At 54.9% G+C, this 27,940-nt stretch overlaps 1 protein-coding gene and 2 long non-coding RNA genes across 4 annotated transcripts in view; 1 reads left to right on the forward strand and 2 right to left on the reverse strand.

Annotated features, from left to right (window-relative positions):
* The window catches only part of LOC145510384 (uncharacterized), a 56,087-nt gene extending 39,678 nt beyond the window's left edge, over positions 1-16,409 (reverse strand). The window contains exons 1-2 of the long non-coding RNA XR_014056988.1: positions 16,208-16,409; positions 2,524-2,750 (exon numbers count right to left, since the gene is read on the reverse strand). This is a non-coding gene — a long non-coding RNA (uncharacterized LOC145510384). The remainder of the gene's footprint in view (positions 1-2,523; positions 2,751-16,207) is intronic.
* A 418-nt stretch (positions 16,410-16,827) lies between these two features.
* Positions 16,828-27,940, forward strand: part of ADGRL1 (adhesion G protein-coupled receptor L1) — a 47,725-nt gene continuing 36,612 nt past the window's right edge. The window contains exon 1 of the mRNA XM_081501361.1: positions 16,828-17,662. The gene's annotated coding sequence lies outside the window, so the exon portion shown is untranslated. The remainder of the gene's footprint in view (positions 17,663-27,940) is intronic.
* LOC145510379 (uncharacterized) lies at positions 22,986-26,893 on the reverse strand. Of its 2 annotated transcripts, none has more exons than XR_014056981.1 (3): positions 26,712-26,887; positions 23,938-24,021; positions 22,986-23,146 (listed from the first exon to the last, which is right to left on the reverse strand). It is a non-coding gene; the product is annotated as an uncharacterized LOC145510379 (long non-coding RNA). The 2 variants fall into 2 exon arrangements; XR_014056982.1 differs by lacking the exon at positions 22,986-23,146 and adding an exon at positions 23,295-23,676 and having other exon boundaries at positions 26,712-26,893.

Genomic DNA, 27,940 nt, shown 5'->3' on the forward strand with positions numbered 1-27,940 from the left:
ACACAGCTATGTTTGCTTCCTAGGGCTGCTGTAATAAATGACCACAAACGGTGGCTTAAGACAACAGGATTGTATTGTCTTACAGTTCTGGAGGCTAGAAATCTGAGTTCAAGGTGTGAGCAGGGCTATTATCCCTCTGAAAGCTCTAGGGGAGAATCCTTCCTTGCCTATTTCCTGGCTTTTGGTGGCTGCCAGCCATCCTTGGCTTTCCTGGGCTTGCAGCTGCATCACCTCAGTCTCTATCTCCATCTTTTTCTCTGTGTGTCTTTGCCTCCTCTTAGAACAATGCCTCATCATTGGATTTAGAGCCCACCCTAGGTGGCTCAGACAGTAGAGAATCTGCCTGCAGTGCAGGAGACCTGGGTTCGATCCCTGGATTGGGGAGATCCCCTGGAGGAGGAAATGGTTACCCACTCCTGTATTCTAGCCTGAAGAATTCCATGGACAGAGGAGCCTGGTGCGCTACAGTCTATGGGGTTGAAAAGAGTCAGACACAACAGTGTCTAACACTTTAACTAGGTCCAATACATACCATCTCAAGATCTTTGCCTAACGACATGCAAAGACCTTATTTCCAAATAAGGTCACATTCTGAGGTTCCAGCTGAACGTGAATTGGGAGGCATTGTTGTTCAGTCGCTAAGTTGTGTCTGACTCTTTGCGACCCCATGGACTGCAGCACATCAGACTTCCCTGTCCTTCACCATCTCCCGGAGTTTGGTCAAACTCATGTCCATTGAGTCGGTGATACCATCCAACCATGGCATCCTCTGTCACCCCCTTCTCCCCCGCCCTCAATCTTTCCCAGCATCAGGGCCTTTTCCAATGAGTCGACTCTTCATGTCAGGTGGCCAAAGTATTGGAGCTTCAGCATCAGTCTTTCCAGTGAATATCCAGGGTTGATTTCCTTTAGGATTGACTGGTTTGATCTCCTTGCTGTCCAAGGGACCCTCAAGAGTTTTCTCCAGCACCACAATTCAAAAGCATCAATTCTTCAGCACATTACTGGGGGGCGTTATTCCACCCATTACATAATGGGTGCTGCCATTAACTGAGATGGGGAAGATAGGAGAGGTGCAGGTTTGGGGTGAGTGGAGGGATCAAGAGTTCTGTTTCGGGACTTCGCTAGTGGTCCAGTGGTTAAGAATCCACCTTCGAATGCAGGGGACATGGGTTCAATTACTGGTCTGGGAAGATTCCACATGCTGTGGAGCAACTAAGCCCATGCCCCACAACTGCTGAGCCCTTGTTCTAGAGCCGGGGAGCCACAACTACTGAAGCCCATGCACCACAACTAGACATTAGCCCCCACTTGCTTCAACTAGAGAAAGCCCATGTGCAGCAACAAAGGCCCAGAGTGGCCCAAAACACACAAATAAATAATAATTTTTCTAAAAGAGAGCTTAGTTTCAGAGATGGTACCTGGGCATACGCATCAGGTTTCCAAGTGCAGACACCCAGGGAGGCAGCTGAAGGTCAGTACAGAGGCACAAGCTGGAGGTGTCATTGGAAGATACCATTGTTAGATATAAGCGGCACTTAACTCCTCAAGGCTGGTCAAGATCCCCAGGGAGCTGACCAGAAGTAGACACAGAAAGAAAGACGGCAAGCCCCATGGCTCTCTCTCCAACATTAAGGACAAGGGATGAAGAGGAATCAGCAGAAGACAATGAGCAGGGGCAGCCAGGGATGTGGTAGCAGGACTCGGGGAGCATAGCATCTTGGAGTCTGAGAAAACACCCTTGAATTCAGCAGGATGGAGCCCTTTCCTCAGCTGGGCTGGGGCAAAAAGCCAACTGGAGCAGGAAGGAGAGGGGATTAAAGGGGGAGGATCCGGAACTGGGGAGGAGAGACAGCTCTTGGAATGATTTGCTGGGGACAGTGAAGTATTTGGGCTTCCCAGGTGGTATTAGCAGTAAAGCATCCACCTGCCAATGCAGGAGATATAAGAGATTCAGGTTTGATCCCTGGGTCTGGAAGGTCCCCTGGAGGAGGGCATGGCAACCCACTCCTGTATTCTTGCCTGCAGAATCCCATGGACAGAGAAGCGTTTATTTCCGGTGGCTGCTGTAACAAATAGTTGTGATCTGGGAGGCTTAAATACCACAGAAAACAAAGCAAAACCAGGACTTCCTGGTGGCCCAATGGTTAAGAATCTGCCCTGCAATGCAGGGGACAGACGGGAGTTCAATCCCCAGTTGGGGTACTAAGATCCCACATGCTGCAGGGCAACTAAGCCTGCATGCTGCAACTACTGAAGCCCAAATGCTTTAATTGCTGAGCCCACATGCCACAACTAGAGAATACGTGCCCTACAACGAAACATCCTGCATGAGACAGTGAAGTCCTGTGACCCACAGCTGAGACCTGATGCAGCTAAATAGATATATAAAATAGAGCAAAACCAAACCAGAAAGCCTATAGAAATTTGTTTTCTCACAGTTCTGGAGGTCAGAAATTCATAAGCAGTATCATCAGGCCAAAGTCAAGGTAGCCCTTGGGGAGAGTCCATTCTCAGCCTCACCCAGCGTCTGGTGTTTCCAGGTGTCCCTTCCTGTGTGACTGCATCACTTCAACTCCAACAGATGGACTGCCTCCATCTTCATGTGGCCTTTTCCACTGTGTTTGTGAGTATCCTTTCCTCTTGTCTTCTAAGGATGCTGGTCAGGAATTCCCTGGTGTTCTGGTGGTTAAGACTCCATGCTTCCAACGCAGAGGACATGGGTTCAGGGAAGTTCTGCATGCTGTGAGCTGCGGTCAAAAAAGGAAACAAACAAACAAACAAAATGTAAGGACTCTGGTCAATAGATTTAGAGCTCATTCTAATCCAGTTTGATCTCATCTCAAGATTCTTTTTTTTTTTGCCATACAGTCGGTCCTTGTTGGTTATCTATTTTAAATATAGCAGTGTGTACATGTCAATCCCAAATTCCCAGTCTATTCCCTCTCTCCCTGCCCTCTTCTCCTCTGATAACCATAGTTTGTTCTCTAAGTCTGTGAGTCTGTCTTGTAAATAAATTCATTTGTATAATTTTTTTGATTCTGCATATCAGTGACATCATATGATATTTGTCTTTCTCTTCACTTAGTATAGGCTTCCCTGGTGGCTCAGATGGCAGAGAATCCACCTGTGATGCAGGAGACCCGGGTCCAATCCCTGGGTTGGTAAGATCCCCTGGAGAAGTCAGGATTCTTAATTTAGTGATATCCGCAATGACTCTCTTTCCAAATAAGGTCACATCTACAGGTTCTGGCAGTAGAAATGTGGACATATCTTTAGGAGAGAGGCCACCATTCAATCCACTACAGGGAGGGAAGGAACAGAGTTCAGGATGGGGAAGATGAAGCAGTGACCTTGACAATCCACATGGTCTCCCAGAGCTGCTCTTTCCAAATAGGCAAAACAAGGACTGGCCTTGAGACTAAAGGTTGAATATGCACAAGAGTGTCATGGCTATATCACATGGAGAAACTCTCTCTACCCAGAAACAGGGAGAAAGTCCCCAAGTCTCTGCCCACTGATACACACTACTCCTCGTCACCCACTTAGCCCTCGCCTACACTGGACCCGTGACTTTTCTCCTGGATCTGAGACTGCACCATATTCTTCCAAGTTTTAAGATGTTTGCCCAGGAAGTCTCCCCCGACCTGGATGGCATTCCCTCTTGCAACTCTATCCTCCAAGTTTCAGCTTGAGAGTCTCTTCCTTCATGGATGGGGTGGTAGTGATGCCCAAAGTCCATATAGTGGAGCCTATCCACTCCATCACACCACAAACTCTCTTTCCTGAAGAGTTTCCATGATTGTAATTACACAGTTTTACACAATTATTATTTTTTATTTATTTTTGGCTGTGCTGGGTCTTCATTGCTACGCTTGGGCTTTTCCTGATTGTGCCAAACCAGGGCTCCCCTCCAGTTGTGATGCACAGGATTCTCACTGCAGTGGCTTCTCTTGTTGCAGAGCATGAGCTCTAGGGTGTGCCAACTTCAGTGGTTGCGGCTCCCGGGCTCTAGTATGTGTGTGTGTGTTAGTCGCTCAGTCATGTCTGACTCTTTGCAACACCATAGACTGTAGCCCACCAGGCTCCTCTGTCCGTGGGATTCTCCAGGCAAGAATACTGGAGTGGCTTGCCATTCTCTTCTCCAGGGAATCTTCCCACCCAGGGATCGAACCTGGGTCTCCTGCATTGCAGGCGGATTCTTTACTGTCTGAGCCACCAGGGAAGCACAGGCTCAATAGCTGCCACGTTTGGGCTTAGTTGCTTTGCATGTGGGATCTTCCTGGACCAGGGATCAAACCCAATCCCCTTCATTGGCAGGCGGATTCTTATCCACTGTGCCACCAGGGAAGTCCAATTATTTTAAATTATTACAATTTTTTACAATAGTTTACAATTATTTTTAAATGTCAATCTCCCCACTTCCAGAATGCTGGCTAGGGAGGCCAGGCCTAGGAGACCACTGTGACCCTTGCATCTAGCTCAGGTACAGTGCACACACAACAGGTGATCAGTAAACATGCCGAGGTTTCTGAAGGAATTCCTTTGTCCAGGTGAGGGGGATGTGCTGAGCATCACCCAATTAGACAGGTGACTTGGTGTCCCAGAGATATTCTGGAATCTTCTCTGAGATAAGGGGACGCTAGGCACAAGTGTGTACCTGTGCACACACACATACACACACACACAGACAAAATGAGCCCCTAGCTCCCAATTTCTCCACGGAATATTTTTTCCCCAGGGCAGAAAATGAACCATTATTAAAACAACACGGCAACCGGCTGGGAAAACCCATTTTCAGCGATTTATATCACGTCACGTGGTTGCCGAGAGGAAATGGGAGAAGCGCCGGGTTTTAAGCACTGGGTGAAGAATTGCGTTCCATCAGAGGAGGAACAGATGGGTGTTTTTTCTCCCCTCTCCCCCTGCTCGGGCTCCAAGTCAGGAATCCACGTCAGCCCCGGGTTTGTCCTCTGGTGTGACGGGGGCAACTCTGGGAGGAGGCGGCCAGGCTGCTGGGCCCCAGGGGACCCATCCAGGACGCCCCGTCTCCCTGCCCACTGCCTGCCCCCACTCCTGGGCTGGTGGGCTGCCTTCCCTGATCACCTTCTGCTGTTTTACATTTTCTTATCATCACCTGAAATTTTCCTTTCCCTTTACTTCCTCCCTCATCCACTGCCCCTTTCTTCGAAGGCAGTACCACATCCTGTCCCTTCATCCCCAGCGCGGAACACACAGCAGTTGATCAAATATCCACAGATGCGGGCTAACTCATTACCCCCGCGCATCAGGTTCTGAGGTTATTATTTACGCATCTGCCCTCCTCGCCAAGCTGTAAGCGCGCTCAAAGGAGGGGGCTCTTTCATTTCTTTTGCTCATCTATGGATCCACGGTCCTTCCACCCCCAAAGAAAGCCTGATCCACAGCCAGCCTAGGGGTGGAGAGACACGAGGATGACTGAGTCATTCGGCTGTTTAAAAGCCATCCGTGACTTCTCTCCTTCAAAGCTGAAACCTGTTAGTGTAACTCCAGTGGCTCCTCCCAATCTAGACCCCCCCAACACCTATTCAGTTTCATCCTAACGTCCTGCACCTGCGCACCTGCCCTGGGCCCCAGGCCCTTTCTAGTCAAACCAGCTGCTGATCCGTGGTCCCCATCTCACCCGTGATGCTTTGCGCGGCTGCCTCTCTGAACCTCCCAGTTTCCACAGTCAGGTATGCTGCACGGTCTGCTTTCACCTTCTGAACCAGGGGCTTGATACCCAGAGCCCAATCCAGCCCACCCTTGTGATTTGTTTTGCCCATGCAGGGTTTGTAAAATGGTAATAAGTTACCAGCTCTTAAATACCTGGTGGTTATTGTATAAAAATCTGTATTCTGGCTTTCCATCAAAAGACACAGCCTCTGCGAAACTCAGAGGCAGTGCTCAGTAAGGCCGACCCACTCCCAGGAGACAGCTCAGGTCTGCCAGTTCTCACACGGTGGGTAGTTTAAGGGAACTTTGGACCCAGACAGAGTCACTCGGCTGACTGTTATGGAATCTTCCGCTTTCCTCTCTTAGAACAATTTTCCTGGCCTCTCCACCTAGCTTAGTGTCTTGGGAGTCTGGGCTGTGTGGACCCCACCAATGGGCTCCTGGGTCCTCTGGCTCAGGTTGGATTCAGCCAGTGAGGGGAGGGGAAGTGAGGGAGATATTTGTTTCCCGGTTCAGCCCCTGTGGCTTCTGAGGGCCGCTTGCATCCCTGTTGGAGGTCACAGGTCTCCCCCATCCACACAGCCTGTAGTGTCTCCAGATCATAGCAACTGCTCACTCCCCTTGCCCCTCAGATCCAGGGGTGCTAATAGCTCCCACTTGTCCTAGTCCAAGGCTTGGCATTATTCCTTGTGGTTCCTGTGGTACATCTGTCCATGCTGTGTAATGTTGTCCCATCATTTAACTCTGCTCAAATTACCCAGTTTGAATGTACCTTCGGTTTCCAGCCCTCCAGCCTCTATGCCTCAATTAAGCCCTCTGGTAAGTGGGGCTAACAGCTGACTCTCGAGTTGATGAGAAAATAAATGAGTTAATACTGTGTAAGGAAAGAACTTAGCAAGTGCTAATAAATGTTAGCAGTTATTATTATTCTGTGTCACAGTCCTCACCACTCCTTATTGCCCCTTGACACTGAGGTGGAGGTCACCTGTGCCATTGCTCATGCAGACGCCTTCTTGACTGCTCAGAGTGTTTGTATTACCTGCTGTCCCCTATAGGTAGTGGCGTGCGTTGTCACCAGCTGTGTGATGTCACCTCTGCTATAGAGTTCCTAGGCAGTCCTCCGCTCCACGGGATGTCCATCCCTCCACACTGACCCCAGGAATTCATTGGCGGTCCAGTGGTTAGGATTTAGCACGCTCACTGACACAGACTAGGTTCAATCCTTGGTCAGGGAAGTAAGATCCCGAAAGCCTCATGGCATGGCCCTGAATCTATCTAGCATCTATCTATCTATGCATGTGTGCTCAGTCAGTCATGTCCAACTCTTTGTGACTCCGTGGACTACAGCCCACCAGGCTCCTCTTATCTGGAATTTTCTAGGTAAGAATACTGGTCTGAGTTGCCATTTCCTTCTCCAGGGGATCTTCCCTACCCAGGGATAGAACCAGCATCTCCTGCATTGGCAGGCGGATCCTTTACCACTGCGCCATCTGGGAAGCCCTATTGTTGTTGTTCAGTCACTCAGTCGTGTCCGACTCTGCGACCCCATGGACTGCAGCACGCCAGGCTTTTCCCATCTGTCCTTTACCATCTCTGGGAGTTTGCTCAAACTTACGTCCACTGAGTTGGGGAAACCCTTATATATATGTGTGTATATAGGAGTGATCCATTCCTGTGTTTGCTTTCTCCACTGTACCAAGATCCCTTCCAGGGGCTTTGTAAATGTTCAGAGAATTGCCTGTCAGGGCCTCTATTATTATAGTTCCCTAGGGCTGCTATAACAAAGGACCATAAACTGGGTGACTTAAATCAAGGGATTTATTCCCTCACCGTTCTGAAGTCCAAAGTTGACCTCAAGGTGTCAGCTGGGTGGTGCTCCCTCTAAAGTTTCTAAGGGAGGATCCTTCTTGGCCTCTTCCAGCTTCTGGTGGCTCTGGGCTTGTAGCCACATCACTCCAATCTCTGCCTCTGTCTTCACCCCTTCTCTTCTCTTCTAAGGACACTTGTCATCAGATTTAGGACTCACCCTAATCCAGGATGATCTCATCCATCGAAAGAGTCTTAATTACATCTGCAAGGGCACTGTTTCCAAATAAGGTGACAGTCCCAGGTTCCAGGTGTTCATATTTTGTGGGAGTCACCACTGGCCCCTACCAGCCAGGACCCCCAGCTTCCTGGTGTCTTTAGCTTGCTTTCTCTCTTCACTCGTTCAATTTTTTTAAATGTTTATTTTTATTTATTTATTTGGCTGCTTTGGGTCTTAGTTGAGGCATACAAACTCTTTTTAGTTGTGGCATGTGGGATCTAGTTCCCTGAGCAGGGTGTGAACCTGGGTCCCCTGCACTGGGAGCATGGAGCCTTAGCCACTGGACCACCAGGGAAGTCCCTCGTTCAATTTTTTGAAGCCAGTGGAGACTCAAGATCCTGGAAGCCCATCCCCTGGCCCCTGGTCTCTGGCTGCTCACAGTGGGTGGTTCTCCCCTTCCCATCCCCCCACATGGCAGGGGGTGGGTGGGAGGGAATCATATAGGTCCAAATGTCCCCCATGGATTTCTATTTCCAGTGCAGGCCAAGCTCTCAGGAAGCCTGCTCCTCTGTGAGCCCCCATTGCCCCCTTTCAGCTCTCAGAGAACATCCCCATGACCCCCCTGCAAGCACTGTGGGGGTGTTTATCATCCCTCGGTGGCGTCAGGCTGGGCTGAGTGGTTGTCATTTCTCTTCCACCCGTCAGAACTCTGTATTCCCTTCAACAGTTCGCAGGCTGGCCTCTGACCTGCCTGCGATTTCTTTCCAGGGCTGACAGGTTGGGTTAAGAGAGAGCGCTCCCCTGAGCCAAGACATACTTTTTGCTTCAGCCCTCCCTTTTCCAAGAAGGCCCACAGTTCCCGCTTTGCTTCGCACTTTCTCTGGACAGAGGCTGTCTATCACCTCACTTTCCCGCCATCCCCTCCCTCCATCGCAAAGTGGCCAAGCTGGCCCAGGCACCAGTCCTGTTCAGCTGGTTTGGGTTAACTCTATTAAAAAAAAAAAAAAAAATTCTGGGACTTCTTTGGCAGTCCAGTGGTTAAGACTTCGCCTTTCAATGCAGGGGGTATGGGTTCGATCCCTGATTGGGGAGTTAAGATCCCACATGCCTTGGGGCCAAAAAACCAAAACATAAAACAGAAACAATGTTGTAACCAATTCAATAAAGACTTTAAAAATGGTCCACATCAAAAATCTTTAAAAAATAATAATTTGTTTTTAAGGTAAAATTCACACAAGACAAACCACTTTAAAGTGAACAATTAAGTATTTTTGTATAGTGTTGTGCAACTAATTCCAGAACTTTCCCATCACCCTAAAGGAAACCCCAGACCCATTAGCAGCCACTCTTCATTACCCATTCCCTTCACCCCTGCCCCCAGTAACCGCTCATCTGCTTTCTGTCTCTCTGGATTTCCTTCTTCTGGACTTTTTATATAAATGGAGTCACGTAACCTGTCACCTTTTGTGTCTGGCTTCTCTCACTCAGCATCATGTTTTGGAGGGTCATCCATGTCGTAGGGTTTATCGTGTATGTAGGTATCATGAACCACATGCTTCCTAAAATACAGCACTGTGTATTTTAAAAATATGGTCCACCTTGATCATCACCATAGCTCAAGATAGAGAATATTCCAGTCCCTTGGGAGCTCTCCAAGGCCAACTTCTAATCATTGTCTTACCTCAAAATATCACTTTCCCAGGCTTCCCTGGTGGTCCAGTGGTTAAGAATCTGCCTTGCAACGCAAAGGACACTGGTTTGATCTCTGGGCCGGGAAGATCCCACATGCTGAGGAGCCACTAAGCCCGTGCTTGTGCTCACAACTACTGAGCCCACTCGCTGTGGCTACTGAAGCCTGCATGCCTAGAAGCCACTGCAATGAGAAACCTGCACATGGCAACGAAGAGTAGCTGCTGCTCCCGCCACAACTAGAGAAAGCTCGTGAGCAGCAGCGAAGACCCACCACAGCCAAAACATAAAATAAATAAATCTTTTAAAAATATATCACTTTCCAAGTGATCCTCACCTGAAGCTGATTTTGCCCCCCCAACAAGGGAGGGCACAACTAGGCAAATGCTATTGGCATCTGGTGGGGGAGAAGATGCAGATACTTTTCAACATCCTCCAGTGCACAGGATAGGCCCCATGCAGCAAAGAATCAGCCAGCCCCAAATGTCAGTGGTCCATGATTAGGAAGCCCTAGGCTCCCCAGCTCCACAGATTACTTCTATCTGTCCTTGAGTGATAGGAATGTCATCATGCATTGCATCCTATTTGTGTCCTGTGGGAAACACGCACAGGACTGTGTATGTGGTCATACATTGTTCTTTTTCATCACTGTATTGTATTCCATTGAATATACTCCAAATATATATTCCAAATGGATATATTCCAATTAATTTCCCATTTGCCAGTCGATGGTCACATGGCCAGTGGCCAGTATCTGGCGATGGTGAATGAAGCTGCTGTGAACATTCATGTATGTATGTATGTCTATTGGTGGCAGAAGCTCCCATTCCCATTGGGAGTAAACCCAGGAATGGAATTGCTGGGTCACAGCAAATTGACAGCAATTAGTAAATCGGTCTGAGAGAATTAAAGCTCAGGGAATTTTACACAAAACACTTGACTTCTAGCTCCTCTTCAAGAAGCTGTACCAGCAATTCCAAGAGCCTGGCTTCCCACGTGGTAGCTCTCAGCTGAAGATGAGGAGTAGCAAGCGGCTGCTGCCTTAAAAGGGGGTGCATCTCCAGCTCCCCACAGCTATCACCCTCCCTCTTCACTGCCTTACACCTGCCCCATTTCTGTTTTTTGTTCCCGCGTCGGCATCTGGCATTGAGGGCCCTGGCCCTGGCCCGTGCAAGGTCAGGCATCACTTTTTTTCCCTTTCTATGGCTCTACTGCAGCCTAGACCCTGCTGGCATTTTTCTTGACAACATCCTCAGAATCTCCTCTCTGCTCAGACCATCAGGGTCTTCTATGTTCAGCTGATGGATTCTTGCTCTCTGTTTGCAAGTCACTTCCCCAGGGCAACTTTCTCTGAGCCCCCCTGGCTGGGGAGGGCCTCTGGCCTGAACTCTCCCACAGCCACTGTCTTCCACCCCACACATCTTTGGACATCTTGCTGGTTTCCAATCAGTCAGGACTGCCTCTGTCTCATTCATCTGCTTACCACCCAGCTCAATGCACCGTGAATCCTGGCCATGGGGGTACAGGGTATGAAGGAGAGCCCTAGTGCCAGACTGCAGAAGCAAACTGGGCTCCTGCGTGGAGCCTGGCCTGCACACTTCACTCCTCAGAAGCTTTTTCCCCATCTCTCACCCATGGGGTCAAGATCTGAGAAACTATCCTCCTCCCGCCTCCCCCACAGTCCATACCAGCCAAGACTGGCAAAGTGCCAGGCACCTTCTCTGGGGTCCTTCATTTCCCACAGCCCAGGTCCACCCCTCAACCATCCCAGCAGTCCCCACGCACTGTCCGAATGTCCCCCAGTCTTCCAGGACCATCCCTGACTCCTCACCTGCTCACCTGTCTTCCGTCCCTCAACTTTGCTCTGCGCCCTCAGTAGTTTCGCCCCCTCCCCAACTCATCTCTCCCAGACACCTCAACTCTTCCTCCTTGCCCCTCCTTTCTCCCAAGCATTCAGTCAACCATCTTCGGCTCCTCACCTGACTCCTCCAACCTCGCCGTGGCATTTTTTCCCTCCCCTCTTTCAGCATCCTCCATGTGGGACTCGCTCAGCTCTCTCCCTTCACCCCCATTTCATCCCCTCGCCCCCCCAACTCCTCCCCCAACCCTGCGCTCTTTACCCTCGCCCCCTGCCCTCTCGACCAAGCCTCCAGAGCACCTGCTGGGGAAGAGGCGGGGCCTCCTCACCTGGCGGCCGCAGAGCAGCGGGGCAGCGGCCCCTAGCGGTCGGGGTGGGAATTGCAACCCAGCTGGCCTCCCCTCCCAGTTGGTGCCTTACTGGGAATGGACCACCATTGCTGCCTGCCAGCTGTTGCTCAGACTGGACCTGGGTGGCTTCCCGTACTCTTGCTTCTTGGGAGTGAGGAAGGTGAAGCGTTAGCAGTGTGATCCAGAGGTGACCTTTGAGAAGTTCTGCTGGGGGAGGGGGATGCAAAGACTAAGGTGTCCTGTTGGCTCTGTCCCTAGGCTGTGCCTCAAATCTGACCCTTTCTCCCCAGCACCCTGTTCCAGGCCTCCATCACCTCTCACTTAGATTGACTGTGGAATCCACCTCCCCAGTCTCCTGACTCCCTCTCAAATCTTCCCACGGCCAGAGGGTTCCTGTGAACATATAAGTCAGGGGAAAACCCTCCTCTGCCTAGAACCTTCCATTGCTCCCAGCTGACTCCGATTAAAAACCAATTCTTCCCGAAGTGCATCAGGCCAGCACGATCTAGCCCATTACCTCCCTACCCTCACCTCCCTCTCCTTTTGCCCTCACTCCCTCCCTCCAGCCACACAGGCCCTCTCATTGATCCTTTGAACACCCAGCATGTTTCCACCTCAGGACTTTTACACGGGCTGTTCTCTCTGCCTGGAACCCCCTTCTCCCCCACCCCCAATCTCCCCAGGACTCCTTTTAAGTCTTTATCCAAATACCACCTTCTTAGTGAGGTCTTCCCTGACCTCCTCTATCTAAAACTGCAGACATCACCATGTTCTGTGTCTTCCTTAATTTTCTTCCATAGCACTGATCATCCTCTAACATCCTGTACCTTTTAATCATCTGATTTCTTGTCTGTCTTTCTGATTGGAATATCAGCCCCAAGAACAGAGAAGCTTGTCTACCTTATTCACTGCTGTGTTCCCAGCAGCTAGCACAATGCCGGGCGCACAGTAGGTGCTCAACACATGCTTGTTGACTGAATGCATTGCCTTGCCCCCGCCAATGACAGCAGTTGGAATTAATCCCCACCCACACAATATCCTCCCAGCTCAATTCTGAGACCTCTTTACCTGCCTTTTCACTTGAGCGGAGGCACACAGGACAGGATGGGGCTCCGGTGGTGCCCAAGGTGGGGGTATGGGAAGCCTCCAGGAGAGCCAGGAGTACACAGAACTCCACACCACCCACCTCTCAAGGCTTGGGCAGTTCACCATCCACTCCCCTAGCACCCTGCTCACTTTCCAGGGCTATTTCCATCATGCTTTCTGTGCCTGCCTTACCCACTGAACAGGGATGCCCCTGAGAGGAACTCGTCTTACTGGCAAGACTTTAGGGCATTCTCAACATCTAGCCCCCAGCCACTAAAAGCTGTAAGGGGTCCTCCGTGTTTGAGGAATAAATGGAAGGAATGAATACACTAACTGAATGAGAAGCCCCTCAGGGTCATACATGCTGGCTGAGTGGGCTCTAGGTAAATCTGGGCTGGGGGTGCCTGGTGGGCAGTGGAGGTCTGAGCATTTTTCCTGAGACCAGGAATGTGTTTCATTACCAACCCCAACCCCTGCGCCGCCCTCGCATGGGTTCTAAGGGTCTGCTCCCCTCCACCCCCTTCCCGCACTTCTAGCACACGGACCTAAGGAACATGAATAAACAGGACACCCACGACTGAGGGCGCTAGCCCTGAGGTAGAGGACTCAGAGGATCGGGGACAGAGGAAGGGGGAGGAACGCAGCACCCAGGTCGGTCACCACTGGAGCTCTACACACGTGGATACAGGAGGAGGGAAGAGGGCACAGGTGAGCGGAGTATCCGCATCTGAGGTCAGGGTGCCCCAAGTGCTAGATGCGCAGAATGTAGCGTCTCCAAGACGCCGGGGAATCCGTATGTGGTGTCCTAGGCGCGGGCCACCTGGTTATGAGGGTATTCTGGCACAGGGTACAGAGAAAAGTAGATGTCTAGGTGCCGGATGCACAGGACGTTGGGTATCCAAGATGTGGGTCACGCTGAGCGTGAGAATCCCGAGGCACAGGTAGGATGCGCAAAGAGAGAAGCGCCTTGGGAGTAGGGCGTCCTGGGCGCGGGTACGGACACTCGCGGTGCTGGGCGCCGGGAGCTGGGGTGAGACTGCGCGCGCGCGGACGCGTTAGTTGCAGGAGCCCGGCTGCTGGCGCGGCCTCCACTGCGGCTGCGCAGCCGAGGGTCTTCGGGCAAAAGAGGCACTGGGGTTCTTTCACGCCCCCAGGCTCTACTCGTCCTTCGCCTCTTGAGCCCCTCGCCCGCGAGGCCTAAAAACCACGATAGAATGGAGGCTAGTGAAATCGATCCCGGCCACAACACGGGGCGCTCTGCTGACCACAGGCTTTGGGGGAAAAGAGGAGGGTTTGGGGGAGGGGGGTCCTGGCCAGGATTTTTCCAAACTGAGCCAGGGGTTCCTTAAAACATGGCACTCCTTCCCCTCGTATAAATTAAAGACACCGCTTCTCGCTTCTCGCAGCCACTGAAGAACGCAAGTTAGTACCGTCCCCCAGGCACATTCATTGGTTCCGAGGGTCCCTCCATAGAGCAGGTGGGTGGGCTACTCAGGGCTTGACTGCGGGGCGGTGGGAGGACTAGGAGCCAAGGGGCTCTGGAGATGCTCAGACTTCCTTGAGCTGGACGTTCTTCCCCCTTTCAATCCTGCCAGGTTTATAGAAAGCTGGCTGTGTGGATGTAGGGGGAGGTTTCCTGGTTGCCCCCTGCGGTACCGCCTCCTCTCCCCAGCACCCCCAAAGCCTTTCATGGATCCTACCAGGTACTGTGGAGATATTTCTAAGTGGGAAACTGACGTGTAGAGAAGCCGAACCTCCCCCATTCTCCCATCCTGGTACTGCACCAACCATAGATGGATGGGACCCCCCTCCACAGCCACCAACCTCCACTTCATACATATTTGGTCCCTCAGATCCAGCCGATGGGCCTGGCCATCCATATTTAAGGCCCAAGGTCTACAGCCACGGAACCCTGGTTGTGAAGGAGGAATGAAGTTAGCCCACCTACTGTCTCCACCTCTGAAGTCTGCGGGCTGGATTTGGCCCCAGTTCCAGGCTATGAGAATCCCTGCCCAGTCCTGAAATGATGGTTGCCCACAGAAGCAGGTGGAGGGTGGTGGGTGCCATAGAGATAGCCCCTGGTCACCCAGTCAGCCTGGAAGTCTGGGGTCTCTGTGCGTGCTCAGTCACTCATCCTGTTCGACTCTTTGCGACCCCATGGACTGTAGACTGTGTCCATGGAATTTTCCAGGCAAGAATACTGGAGTGGGTTGTCATTCCCTTCTCCAGGGTATCTTCCCGACCCAGGGATCCAGCTCGCATATCTATCATCTCTTGCACTGGCAGGTGGATTCTTTACCACTGTGCCACCTGGGGAGTCTCTGCTTTTCTCTAAATTCAGGCTTCTGGGAAGGGATTCTTAGAGGATGGGTTCATTCACTTGCAGATGTTCCTCTTAGGCTTTCTTAGATTTTTATAGTTCCCCTCTAAGCCTGCCCCAAGTTTTGTCTATTTATCACCCCAACCGTTTCCACGCTGCTACTTCCACGCTGTTTCCCAATTCCTCACCCATTCTGCAGAGCCAAGTTGGAATGGCAATGCATTCTCTTCCCTGGAGATAGAGACCAGGGTTTGCCATCTTCCTCATCCTCAGCGCGTCCCCTTCCTCTATAATACAGGTCCAGACTTGTCTGCCCCACTCTCCCCCACTATTGTCTACCTGAGATTCAGCCTGGACTTTGTATGCTCTGGCCGGTGTGCTAATTAGACCTCCACTGGATGATTCCCTTCCCTGAGGATCCAAACCAGGGATTTGCTCCTTCCCATCCATCAGTCTTCCCCTTGCACCCATCCTTCATAAAACGCCAGGCTTCCAGGTCCGCTCTCCCGATATCCTCACCGGATCTTACCTCTCAGGACCTTCTAGTACCCGCCCCCCTCTAGTTTTTCCTCGGCCCCCACCCTGCACTGAGCTGTCTGTTCTGCCAAAGTGCCTATTTTTGGCCTGGGGCCCGGTTTTATAGCCCCCACAGTGGGTCTTGGCAGTCACAGCTCTGGCTTCGGGGATCCACGCCAAGTCGGACTGCCTTCCCCAACCAGGGAGATGGGGTGCGGGGCTCCCTTCTGCAGCTTCAGCATGAAGCCGGCCCCAGGCCTCACTCGGCCAGATGCCTAGGAACCCGGTCGTTCCTTGTCCTACTTCAAGTCCACCAGCTGCAGTATAGTTGCTCGGCTGCGGAAATCCATACCGAGTTTTTGCTCTTGCCAAAAACCTAAAATTCAATTTTTTCTCTCGCCCTCCCACCACCCAAAGCAAGACCTTTGAGGCATTTATAGATACTAACCTTACCCAAACACCCACCCTCTCCGCTCCTGCGACCCGGTCAGTTCCCAGTCCTTGACCAGTTGCCACAGATCTTTAGCTCGAGTCTTGTCCATCCCGTATACTCCAGTCCTGGCTTTGCGGTCCTCCCTTGCCTTATATTGTAGGTCTGGTCTCCCAGGGTAGCGGCCTCCTCATTGCATTCCCTTCGCATCGCCCCTGGATCCTGAAACCGCTTTTACCTGCCTGCTTCGGTGCAGCCAGCGCTCCAGATCCTTTCGTGCCCGAGTCCAGCCCTCCTTTTGCCCCTCCTTCTTGCACGTCGCTGCCAGGAAGACGAGGGCAGCCCACGCCGCCTCAGCCACTAAATAGACCCCTCCCGGAGCCCCCTGCGAGCCCAGATCTGGGAACTCTAGGCCAGCTCTTGCTTGTTCCCACTGCATTAGGCATGACGCATTACTCCGTCTCCCGAGGAAGAATCCGGCCCGAAATTTGCGTGCCCGGGGTGCATTTGGCCCTGTCGCAGCTGCCTTCGTTCCTCCCATCTCTGTCTAATCCAACCCGGGTTTTGCAGACCCCTTCCAGATCGCTCCCATTTCTCCCCTCACCGGGCAAAGCGCCTTTACTCCACTACCTGCAAAATCCGCTCCGGGTCTTCCTCGAGCCTGTCTCCCCTCCCCCACTTCCCGTTCCTACGCCGGGATCCAGCACTTCTCCTTCCCTCTCCCGGTTTTTCCATAGGGGCTAGAGTGGGGCGAAGGGGAGGAAAATCCATCCCGGGTTTTCGGACCGGCCTCCGGTGCGCTTGGGCAGGTTGCGGCGGCCGGTCCCGGGCGGCGGCTCCGGGCCGGGTTTTGCGCGTGCCCGCCGCCCCCCTCCCGGAGCGGTTGCGCCGGGGAGAGGGGCGAGCAGGCGGCTTGTCATTGCTGGTGCCCGGCGCCCGCTCGGTCCGCGCGTCCTGCGGTGTCCACGAGCCCGGCCCGGCGCCCCCCCATCCGGCCACCCCGGGGGCGCGACGCCGCCGCGCCCGCCTACAACAGCGCCCCCCTAACAAGCTCCGCGCCGTTCGCCCCCTACCCGAGCCCCCCGTGGCCACTGCGGGGAGCCCGAGCCGTCGGCGCGGGAGTTGTCGGCGCTGCGGCGCCCCCGCCCCGCCGTCTGCCGAGGAGGCCCCGGCGAATGGGGCCGCGTGGGCCCCGGAGCGGCGCCGCCGGGCGGCGGGGGGCTGCAGGGGCTCCCTAGCTGCCCCGTTAACCCCTCGGCTGCCGCCGTCGGAGGGAGCTGGGAAGTCGCCTGGGCGCACACGTGCCGCCTCCGTCGGGGCCGCGGAGCTGCGGAGAAGATGCGGGCAGCTGTTGGCGCCGCCTCGGGGGGCTCCGCCTCGCCCCAGCCCCCGGAGCTCTGACGCCGCCCCCGCCCCGCCGCCTCCGCCGCCTCCCTCCCCGGGAGGGGCGCGGACGCTCGCCCCCAGCCCCGAGTCTCTGCCGCCGCGAGGGGGCCGCCTTTGGAGCTGTGTAATCCGCTTCTTCTTTTTTTTTTTTTTTTAATTTTTGGTTGGTGACAGCGGTTCTGGGCCCCGCCACCCCTCGCTCGATTTCCCCCTGTCCCGGTTCCGGGAGATGTGCCGGGCGGGGGTCCTGGGTTCGCGGAGCCGCAGGAGAGACGCGCAAGGCCGACCCCGGAGAGGCGCTGGACAGGTGAGTGTCTGAGGACCCCGGGCGAGGGGGATGCCGTACCTGGGCCAGGTGTGGGGGCCGAGGTAGGGAGGATGGGAGCCCGGGCCTGTCCGGGCCAGGAAGGGGGAGGGGATGCTGGAGCCGCGGGTCACAGCACCTGAGCGCGAGGGGGATGGAGGGCGGCCTGCACCTCACCCCACCGGTGAGGGGGCCGGGAGGGGCAGCCCCCGTGGAGTGCCGGGGGTGCGGATGCGCGGCCGCGGGGTGCCTGTGGGGGGAGGGGACCGCGAGTGTGCCCGCGCGTGGCTGCGTGTGCCCGCGCGCGCCAGCCTTTGTGGGGAAGCGGCGCGGCAGTGCCTGCGTGTCCCCGGTGCGTGTGCGCGCGGGTGCTTGGCGCCCTGTTTGTGTAGGTGTCTGGGTGTGAGCGGAGAGGGTGCGTGTGCGCGCCGCGCGCCGGCCCCAGCCCCCGGAGGAGCCGTGTCGGGGGCTGGCACCCCACGAAGCCGGGCTAGGGGGGGTGTTTTTCTCTGGGAGGCAGAGGCGCGGGGGGTGGGGAGGGGTCTGTCTGGGTGTCTGGCCGGCTGTAGCCGTCGACAGCATCTTCCCTCCGCGGTACCTGGTGAAGCCTGGGAAGCTGTTGGGTTTCATCCACCCGGATTCGGGCTTTGAGGGCCAGACCTCCCACTATCCCAGGTGTTCGCCGAGTAGAGCTGGGGGTTTCAATTGTCACCTTTCCATCTGCCTGGGACGGGAGTCCGTGCCAGAAGAGCCTGGGCAGCGCCGTGTGTGTGCTCCCGCCGTGGCCAAAAAGTGGCCCCACAGGCACACCGCCCCCCGCCTGCACGCAGCCCTCACACACATCCCTGGCCCTAACCTTCCAGTTTCGGTCAGCACCCAGCCCCATCCCTGCCTGGCCCCTCACCGCACCTTCCTCGCGGTCCGCTCCTCCCTCCCCCACCTCCCCACCCCCCCCCCCCGCCCCTCAAGCGCACACAGTCATGGCAGCTGAGTGGGTGTCCCTCCATCGCAGCCTTGAGACAGGGCCCCCTTTCCTCCTGGTTCCTGCAGGACCCGGGGCCTGGGTTCTTCTGCCCACATCCAAACATGTGGTGAGCTGGGGGAGCAGGGGGAGGGGTTCAAAATGGCTGCCAAGATGGCTGGTTGCCTTTCTGCCTCTCTCTCTTTCTCTGCCTCTCTCTCCCTCTCACGGCTTGCCCTGTTCTCTTCGCTGCTACAGGAGTCACCGATGAGAGGGGTTTGGACAGCCTGGGGGACAGATATGGGGGACACTTAAGAGTAGATGTCTGTTCAGGGCTGGTGGATCTCAATTCTGCTTGGGCGAGAGGCGGGTGATCCCTGCTCCCCTCTCCAGCACCCAAGGGCCGGACGCTGAACCTGTAACCTGACCCCAGACCCCAGCTCCTTCACCCCGGGACTAACAGCCTGGGAGCTACCCGCCCTCCACGTGGTCTCCTAGGCCTGGCACCCTGAATGGGTCATCAGGGTGTCCCACGGAGGGTCCCCGTCTCATTCTCTCCATCTGCCTGATGGCCAGGGACTGAGCGCTCCCCGCGGGCCTGGGTCAGGCCCCAGCTGTGGGGCCAGGTGACTTCTCCTTCCTCCCCATTCCCCCACCCCCAAATTCTAATGCCGATTTTATTACTTAAAAGTAGGATGAAAACAGGGAGAATAAGAGAAGGAATACAACCTTCATTATCATATCGAGAAAATTATCCATGATTTTCCTAACTAGTAATTTGCCTGCCATGCTGTTCAGAACTGACTTGCCCATTAATTACAGAGATGAAAAATCATCTGGAAAGCGGAAAAGGGAACTAATTCGATCCCTGGCTGGCAGCAAGGGCCCCCATGCATCAAGCCACATACGTGTGTGCTCACATGTGAGTGCCCGGCCTTCCCACTGGCATTGCCACCTTCTTTCTCCTCTCCCTCAGGGAACTCCCTCAGGGCCTCAGCTCACCCCATGCTTGTCACTCCTGCTCTCCATGGGGTGCCCATCCCAACCCCCTCTCCTGGGGAGCTGGCCTATCCATGCTGCTTGCTGCCCTTGGGCGTGGAGAGGATGCCCAGGGTTGGGGGAGGGCAGGGAGCTGGGGACCAGCCGCACCTGGGCCTTGGGGCCTGCAGGGAGAAGGTGGAAGGCAGGAGACTCGCAGCCTGGTTTCTATTCCCAGCCTGCCCTGGGGAGCCCCTTCTCCTGGGAGGCGGGCCATAGGGGAGGAGCTTGGGGGGCCCTGGCCCCTCTGGAGTCTGTTTGTATCAAGCGGTCTGGTCGGTCTGGTTGGTCTGGTCGTGGCTCGGGCACCACCTGCACGTGGGGGGCTGAAAGGAGAGAGTGTGGTGCTTCAGCCCCAGCCTGGGAATCAGGGGGTGGGGGTGCCAACCCCAGGAGGCTGTGCTGCCTGGCCCCAGAGGGGGTGTCCCTGATGGAGAACAGAAGGAGCGGTCTCTCTGCTGTCCCCGTCCCAGCCCCTGCTGGCCACAGGGAGCTGAAGTTGTCAGTCACTGCCCCGTCCTACCTCTCCAGCTAGACCCAGACGTGTGACCAAGGACACGCAGAAGGCTCTGATTTCTGTGTGGGCTCCTCTCGAGGATTCAATTTCCAGACTCCAGACAGTTCCCCTCCACCAGACCCTCCAGGGAGGTGAGGAGGAGGGTGATGCTCCTGAGATGGGGTTTCCCTGGGTCCAGAACTGTACCTGACTGCACCAGTGCCCCTCCCAGCCCTGGGGTCAGCCACCCTGATGAAAGAGGAAGCAGGGTCCCAGGTGGGAGGGGGGCTGCGGAACAGAGGCCTGGGAGCAGGTCCCACCGCCCTGAGAATCCAGTCTGCTGTGACCTGTGGGTACCTGTGCTGTGATTAGGATGGTAACCTGGACGAGCATGTGTGTGACCACGTGTCCGACAGGTTGGTCCTGTGTTCATAAGGGTCTCCTGGGTGCTAGTGTTTGTGAGTTTTGCAGAGGGGATGTGTGTGTGTGTTTCCATGTGTCAGGAGCTGTCTGCGTTTTGTGCGCACCTGCAGGTGTGTGCATGTGTGGCTCCTGGGAGCGAGGCTGGGCAGACCTCTTCACGAAACCTGTGAATATTTGCCAAGTGTCTTTTCTACTTGGCGCTGTGCTGGGGACGCCGGGGGGACAGTACACCAGTCCTGTCCTTATGGGAGCTCACAGTCTAGTGATGCAAGTGATTTCAGTCAAGGGGCTTCTGTCATAGGAGTTGGGAAGAAGGCATATATCTCCCCATCCAGAACGGCAAGAGTCCCAGCTGGGGAGGGGCAGCCCCTTCATCTTGGTACCCCAAGCATGGGGTGTCCCAGGGTCCAGACCTTTGTGATCTTCCCTGTTACCCCTTCTACTTCACCCCCTCTCTCCTCCCTGCTCCTAAGCATGCAGTTCGACCACAGGCCCTTTGCACTGGCAGCTCCTTTGCCTGGGCCCCTCCCTCTGACACGTGCAAAGCTTTTGCTCCCTCACCCACATTGGATGTCCCCTCCTCAGTAACCTTTATTTACCCCATGCAGCCTGTTTAAAATTTCAGCCTCCCACCCGCCTCCGGACTTTCCCTAGCAAGGATGACTTTTCGCACATTCTGTAATTTACTGATTTATTGTGCCTGTTTGTTTATTGTCTTTTTTCCCCGACGAGGACCCAAGCTCTTGGGGAATTTGTTCCTTGGTTTGCTTTTGGACGCCAGGTGCCTAGACTCAGGCTGGGCACACAGTGGGCGCTTGAGAACTCTTAGCTGAGGGAATGGAGGGGTTGCCTCTCAAACGATGGAGACCCCAAGGGACTCCCCCTCCCTGGCTTTGCACATTGAGGGGTCCTCGTAGACCCTGGTTCTCTTGAGGGAGCCAGGGCTACCCACCAGGGGCCAGACCAGGCCAGCTCGGCACCTGTCCCATGCACACACTTGTGAGGCAGCTCCCTGAGAGGACCTCATGGGTGACTCAGTGTGTGAGGGTGTCCCTGTGGGCAGGCGTGGGGCAGTGTGCATTTAGGGTTTAGAGCCCAGGGGTCACGTGGGGGCCCCCGCCCTTTCTGGGGGTAGGAATGTCACGGTCAAGGCCTGAGCAGGTTTGATCCAGGGGGACACTGACTCAGACTCTCATAGGATGATGGGACCCCCCCACCCTTGTTTCAGATCCTAGGATATCAGCCAAGCAAAAGCCCCCCCCACCCCCCGCCCCCATCTCAGCTCAGTGCTCAGTTGCTCAGTCATGTCCGACTCTTTGTGACCTCATGGACTGTAGCCCGCTAGGCTCCTCTGTCCATGGGATTTTCCAGGCAGGGATACTGGAGTGGGTTGTCATGCCCTCCTCCAGGGGATCTTCCCGACCCAGGGACTGAACCCGCGTCTCTTGCGTCTCCTGCATAGGCAGCGGTTTCTTTACTACTGCGCCACCCGCTCCCACACCATCCTCCCCCAAATCCAAAATCTGGGGAAGGTAAAAGTTGCAATAATTATATGCTCAAGCTAAAAATAGCCTTGTTCCCCCTCTCCCCAAAACTAAAAATAGCCAGGGCCTTTCCCTCCGAGGCTAAAAATACCAGGCAGACCAGGAAGCCAGGTGGGTGCTCCTATCTAATGTCAGGGAGGTAAGGCAGACAAGCGAAGGGCCCAGGGCAGGGTCTCCCAGCCATGGCGTTCCTGACATTGGGGCTGTGTCATTCATTCTTTGGGAGGAGGCCTGGACTTTTCAGCATCCTTCGCCTCCACCCTCTAGATACCAGGAGCATCCCCCCACCGCCGAGTTGTGACACTTAAAAAGGCCTCCAAATTTTGCCAAACAGCCTGGGGCGGGTGGGGCAAAATCATGGGCCCTCCCAGGTGAGTACCACTGCTCTAGATCGAGAGTCTTCAGACTCTCTCTGTGAAGACCCAGACAGCAAGTGTTGGAGACACTGGCAGGCTTACCAGCTCTGTTGCATAAACTTCCTCTGCCTCTTCTTCTTAATCCTTTGAAAGCGACAAAGCTGATTGGCTGGGGGCAGTGCCTAGTCCATAGGTGGTCAACTCCCACCCTGGCAGACCCACCCACCCTTTTCTGCCCCTGGTGATGGAGGTCAGGGTGCCCTTGAATGTACCCTCATCAGCAGAGGGTCGAGTCTGGTGTTGTTTGTCCCTTTCACCTCCCTGCCCACACCCCCTGCCATTCCCCTGTGCTCACTCTCTCACTGGTTGTCAAACAAACACACAGGCCCCCCCCCCGAACAGCCCCAGGGCCTTTGCACAAACCGTGTTTGCTGCCTGGAATGCTCTTCTCCTCCCTGGGCACCTCTATGGCTCCTTCCTCACCTTCCCAGAGCTTTACTGACATGTCTGGCCTTTCTCCATCACTGTATTTAACGTTGCAGAACACACATACACATACACACCCCACTAGTACATCACAGGACTGACTTTTTTTAGTGTTCTTTATGTCTGGCTCATTCATAGCTGTCTCTCCACACGTCGATCAGTGCCTCGCACATAGTAGGTGCCCTAAAAGAGACGTGTAGGGATTTCCTTTGTGGTCCAGTGGTTAAGATTCAGGCTTTCACTGCCATGTTCCCAGATTCGATCCCTGGTCAGGGAAACTAAGTCTCACAGGCTGTGCAGTGTGGCAAATAAATAAGATAAAAGAGTCACGTAGAATTGCTGAATATTATTTCTAAGCCCCACAACCACCATTATGAGACTTTTGTCCCATTTCCCCAGGGAAGAGACAGAATGCAGAGGAGGGACCGTGGTGGGGGCAGGGGGAGTTGCTTCGTCACACAGCCTAAAGTGGGCACAGCTGGGATTTAAACCTAGGATCCTGAGACCTGGGGCCTCTTCCCTCTTGCCCCGCTGAGCACCATCTCCCCTGCCCTCTGGTCTCTCTGCCCCTTCACTGCCAGCTTGGTGGTAGCAGAGGGCCCCAGAGCCTTCTTCCATGTCTTCTGCCACAGGCCCTGGCTCCCGTGACCATTTTCAGCACTGCTCTGCAGTACCTGAGGGGTTCCCAGGTGTCTCAGCAGTAAAGAATCCACCTGCAATGCAGGAGACCAGGGTTCGATCCCTGGGTTGGGAAGATGACCTGCAGGAGGGTGTGGCAACCCACTCCAGTATTCTTGCCTGGCGAATTCCAGGGACAGAGGAGCCTGGCGGACTACAGTCTGTGGGGTTGCAAAGACTTAGGCACAGCTGAGTGACTAAATAGCAGCTACGGGACCTGGAGTGTATGTGAGGCTTGTGACCGATCAGGGAGCACCTTGGGGTGGAAATGGATCTCAGGTCACCATGGTACCAACCTGCTGTGGAGAGGAGCATCAAAGAGATGGCCGGATGGCCTGGAAGGGAGAGCTTCCTGGTGGAGGGGGCTTCCCAGCCAAGACCTGGAAGGGAAGGAGGGACAAAGTGGAGGGGAGTCTGGGAGAGTTTGTGAAAGGAAGGGACCCGCCCTGAGTTCAGAAAGAAGGCGGGCAGCTCAGAGGGGAAAAGGAAAGACATTCCCTGGCCAGGCAGGGAGAGAGGGCGCAGGTCTTGGGGGCCGAAGGACTGTTCTGGATTTGTGTTTCTACTTGAGCACAGGGCTGAGGAGGCCTGGGAAAGGGTCAGGGCCCACGAAACAGGGTTAGAATGTTTAGCATGTGCTCCTTCTGGCCGCTTTGTAGGCGAGAACTGTGGAGGGCAGGCGGGAAGGGAGCCCAGGCCAGGGGGTGGTGGGGGTGAGGCCAGTGTGCGTCAGAGGCCACCACAGCTGTCAACATGAAGGCTTAGGTGGGGGCCTTGAGACCTTAGAGAGGGACTGTGCAGGGCTTTCGAGACAGAGTTGACATGATTTAGTGGATGACCAATTGGAAGACAGAAGGAAAGGAAGCGGGCAGGGAAACTGCAGGTTTCTGGTTCAGACAGCAGGGTGAACCTGGAGAAACGAAGAGGGTGGGAGCAGGGAGCACCTTCTGCTCTCATCATCACCCCCACACACGTACAGAGTCTCATCTCCCCTCACACGTCTTGTCCCCACTCAGTCTCAGGGTGGACCTTCCCTCCTGGTCCAGTGGCTAGGACTCCACACTCCCAATGCTGGAGGCCTAGGTTCGATCCCTGGTCAGGGAGCTAGATCCCATATACCACAACTCAGAGTTCATATCATCAACTAAAGATCCCCCATGCCGCAACTAAGACCTGGCCTAGCCAAATAAATAAATATTTAAAAAAAGAAGCTCCACCGCTCCTACCTCACTCCCGCAGGCCCTGCTCGCGCTCTCTGCCCTCTACACCTGCCCTCTCCCCTTCCCACTCTCCCCTTTCTCCCTGGACCAGAGCCACGCTCTAGCACATTCCTACCTCAGGGCTTTTGCATGTGCTTTTCCCATGGCCTGGATACTCTTTCTCCAATACCTCGGTGGCTCCTTGTGACCTTTGCTAAATCGTTACCTACTTGGCCAGGTGTTCCCTGACCAACCCATCTATGTTTGTATTGACACATATTCCCCACCCCACCCCCATTCTTTCTCTGCTATGAGTCTATTTTCCTCCAAAGCACTTGTGACCAGGTGGGAACTAGGTAACTACCCCCTGAATGGACGACCTCTTCCAAGGGTCTGTTTCATCTCTGTCCATTAAATGAATTAATGAGAACGTTCTCCTCACCAGAACTGGGCATGCAACAGAGAGCCAGGCCAACTCATGATGGAGTGTTCCCTAATGGGACAGATAGACTTTCAACCGCAGAGCCCAAGTCCAATTAGGGGAGCAAAATGTGGAGGCCCAGTGTACCGTTAGTGTGGGTACCGACACAGTCCTGGAGGGGCAGAGCCTTTTGGAGGAAGGGGCACAGAGGGCAGGAGTCCTCTGGGTATGTGGGTGAGAGATGTGAGGGGTGAGGAAAGAATAGGCCAGAGCAGAGAAGGTGATGAAAAGGTAGCAGGAAATCCAGGCCTGAAATGCCATGTTGCAGCCTCTGAGGCAATAGGGAGCCATGGAGGATTGTAGGCAGGGAGTGATGTGGAGTTTTCATTTTGCAAAGAGCACTCTGGGTGCAGGATGGAGATCAGAAGGGGCAAGAGTGGCAGATAGATGTGGAGGAGACCAGGGAGGAGGCATCCATGGAGAAGGGGAGGCTTTGAATGGTCCCACCCCTGCCACTCGGCTGCCAGAGTGACCTTTTAAAATTTATAGGCAGACAAACCCCACCCTGTGGCGCTGACATCTAGTGGGAGAGAGATAATAAGTAAATAAGTAAAACACATGGCTGGCATGATAGGGATGAGGGCCGGGGAGAGCAGGATGCAGGAGTGTTGGGGCTAGCAGGACCTCCCAGAGCTGGCAGCGTCTGTGTGAAGACCTGAAAAAGGCAAAAGAGCTTTGCAGGTCTCTGGGGAGCAGGGAACAGCCCATGCAAAGGCCCTGAGAGGGTACTGTGCCTGGTGTTAGTGAGTGAGGAGGAAAAGGTGGAAGGAGGTGAGGGTAGGGATGGGATGGGGCTGAGTGCACAGGGCCTTGTGGGCCAAAGGACTTCGACTTTTGCTCTGAGTGTGGTGGGAGCCTTGGAGGGTTCTAAGCCCAAGAGGGACAGTGTGGGGACTCAGGTGCTCACAGGCGCCCTCTGGCAGCTGTAGGGGGAATAGACTGGGCTGCAAAGGTGGAGAGCCAGGAGATAAGGGAGGAGGCAGTAGGGCTGGACCAGGGAGGGGACCGAGGCGTGAGGAGAGAGTGAGTAGATGCTGAAGGAGGAGACGCAGGAGCCACTGTGGGGATGAGCTAGGTTCTTGAGCACCTAGGAGGACTCAGGCTGCTCGCTGCTGAGATGTTGGAAGGTGAGGGGGTGGAGCTAAGGGTTCAGTGGGGACCCTGCCCTGACCCCAACCCCAGAGCCCACAGCCCCCTTCCTGAAGGAGGTTATGTGCTGGCCACTCTCTAGCACTTGCTCCATTTCTGTGACGGCAGTCTGTTAGTCCCAGAGTTCGGATGGGGAAAGGGGCTCAGAGAGGCCAGGGGTCTGGCCTGAGAGCACGTAGCACACAGCAGGTTCAGACCCAGGAGCCAAGTCCCTGGCCTTATCCCAGGGCCTGCCGCTTACCCACTCTGCCATGCCCGAAGGTTCCCTGGAGGAGGCAGGCCCGTGGAGCTGGGCTCTCCGGCTGCTGGGTTTGGGGAGGACTCAAGGCTGCTGAGGAGGGAGCAGGAGGAAGGAGACTTGTTCTCAGGGGCCCAGAATCCTGCTGGTGGTACCCCCCCCACCCAGACATTCAGACTTCCACCCACTCAAGCACAGAGGGTTGCCATGGCAACCGCACTCTAGGGCAAGCTAGCCGCGCCCCCTCTCCTTCAGCAGCCGGTTCTCTTCCTGTCGCCTTCCCCTACCCCATCCCAGGGCACCTGAGGACAGAGCCTGGGCCGCATCACCCGCCCCCAGGACGCCCCTGCTTTTGCCCCTTGACTTGAGACTGGCGTGGGGCTCAGGCAAAAACAGAGGCAGGTGTGAGGTCAGTGGGCAGCCCGCACGACCTGGGGGTCTAACACACCTGGGGCCCAGCCCCCCCTCTCAACGTGAGGGTGGCGAGCCCTGTTTCCCATGGGTTAAATTGGGAAACTCAAGTTTCCCAAACACTCAAGTTCCCTGAGACTCAAAGTGGGGACAGACACAGGTGTGGGCTCACCTGACCACTGTGGGCATGCCCACTTCTGAGGATGCTCAGGCCTACAGAAGCAGTGGGGGTCCAGAGGAGGGGCCTCTTGAGGGCCCCCAGATCTCTCCAGCTCCCCGTGATCAGCCTGGGGTTCCAAGCCCCCTTGCCACTTGGGTGCCCTTGGGATCTCACTTTCCTCTCCTATAGAATGTGGGTATGCACCCCCCCATCCTTACTAAATTCTTATGAGGATTAAATGAAATACAGGCGTGCAGTGCTCGGAATGGGGCACGGAGCTGTCAGCCACTGCCCCTGGCCACTGTGGTTGGTTCTGGCAAACAGGAGGTCTCAGCCGACCCCCCCCACACCCCATAGCAGAAAGGTTTTCCTGAAGTTGTGAGGCTCAGGGCCCATCTGCCATCTCTGCCTGCATACCACCACCCTTCCTGCCCTGTCTGGCCTGACCCCCTGTGTGAGTTCACTGGGGCTGCTGTTAAAGCCAGGCTGGGCGGCTTTAACAGAAATGTATTGTCTCCCAGTTATAGACACCAGAAGTCCAAGATCGAAGCACTGGGTTGGTTCCTTCCAGGGGCAGAGAGAAAGAACCTCTCCCCCAGCTTCTGGTGGTTTGCCAGCAATCCCTAGCTTGAAGGCACATCACACCGATCTCTGCCTCTGT

The sequence above is a fragment of the Giraffa tippelskirchi genome, chromosome 6 (assembly GCF_054371585.1).
Source record: "Giraffa tippelskirchi isolate mGirTip1 chromosome 6, T2T-mGirTip1v1.2.pri, whole genome shotgun sequence".
NCBI classification, from domain to species: Eukaryota; Metazoa; Chordata; class Mammalia; order Artiodactyla; family Giraffidae; genus Giraffa; species Giraffa tippelskirchi.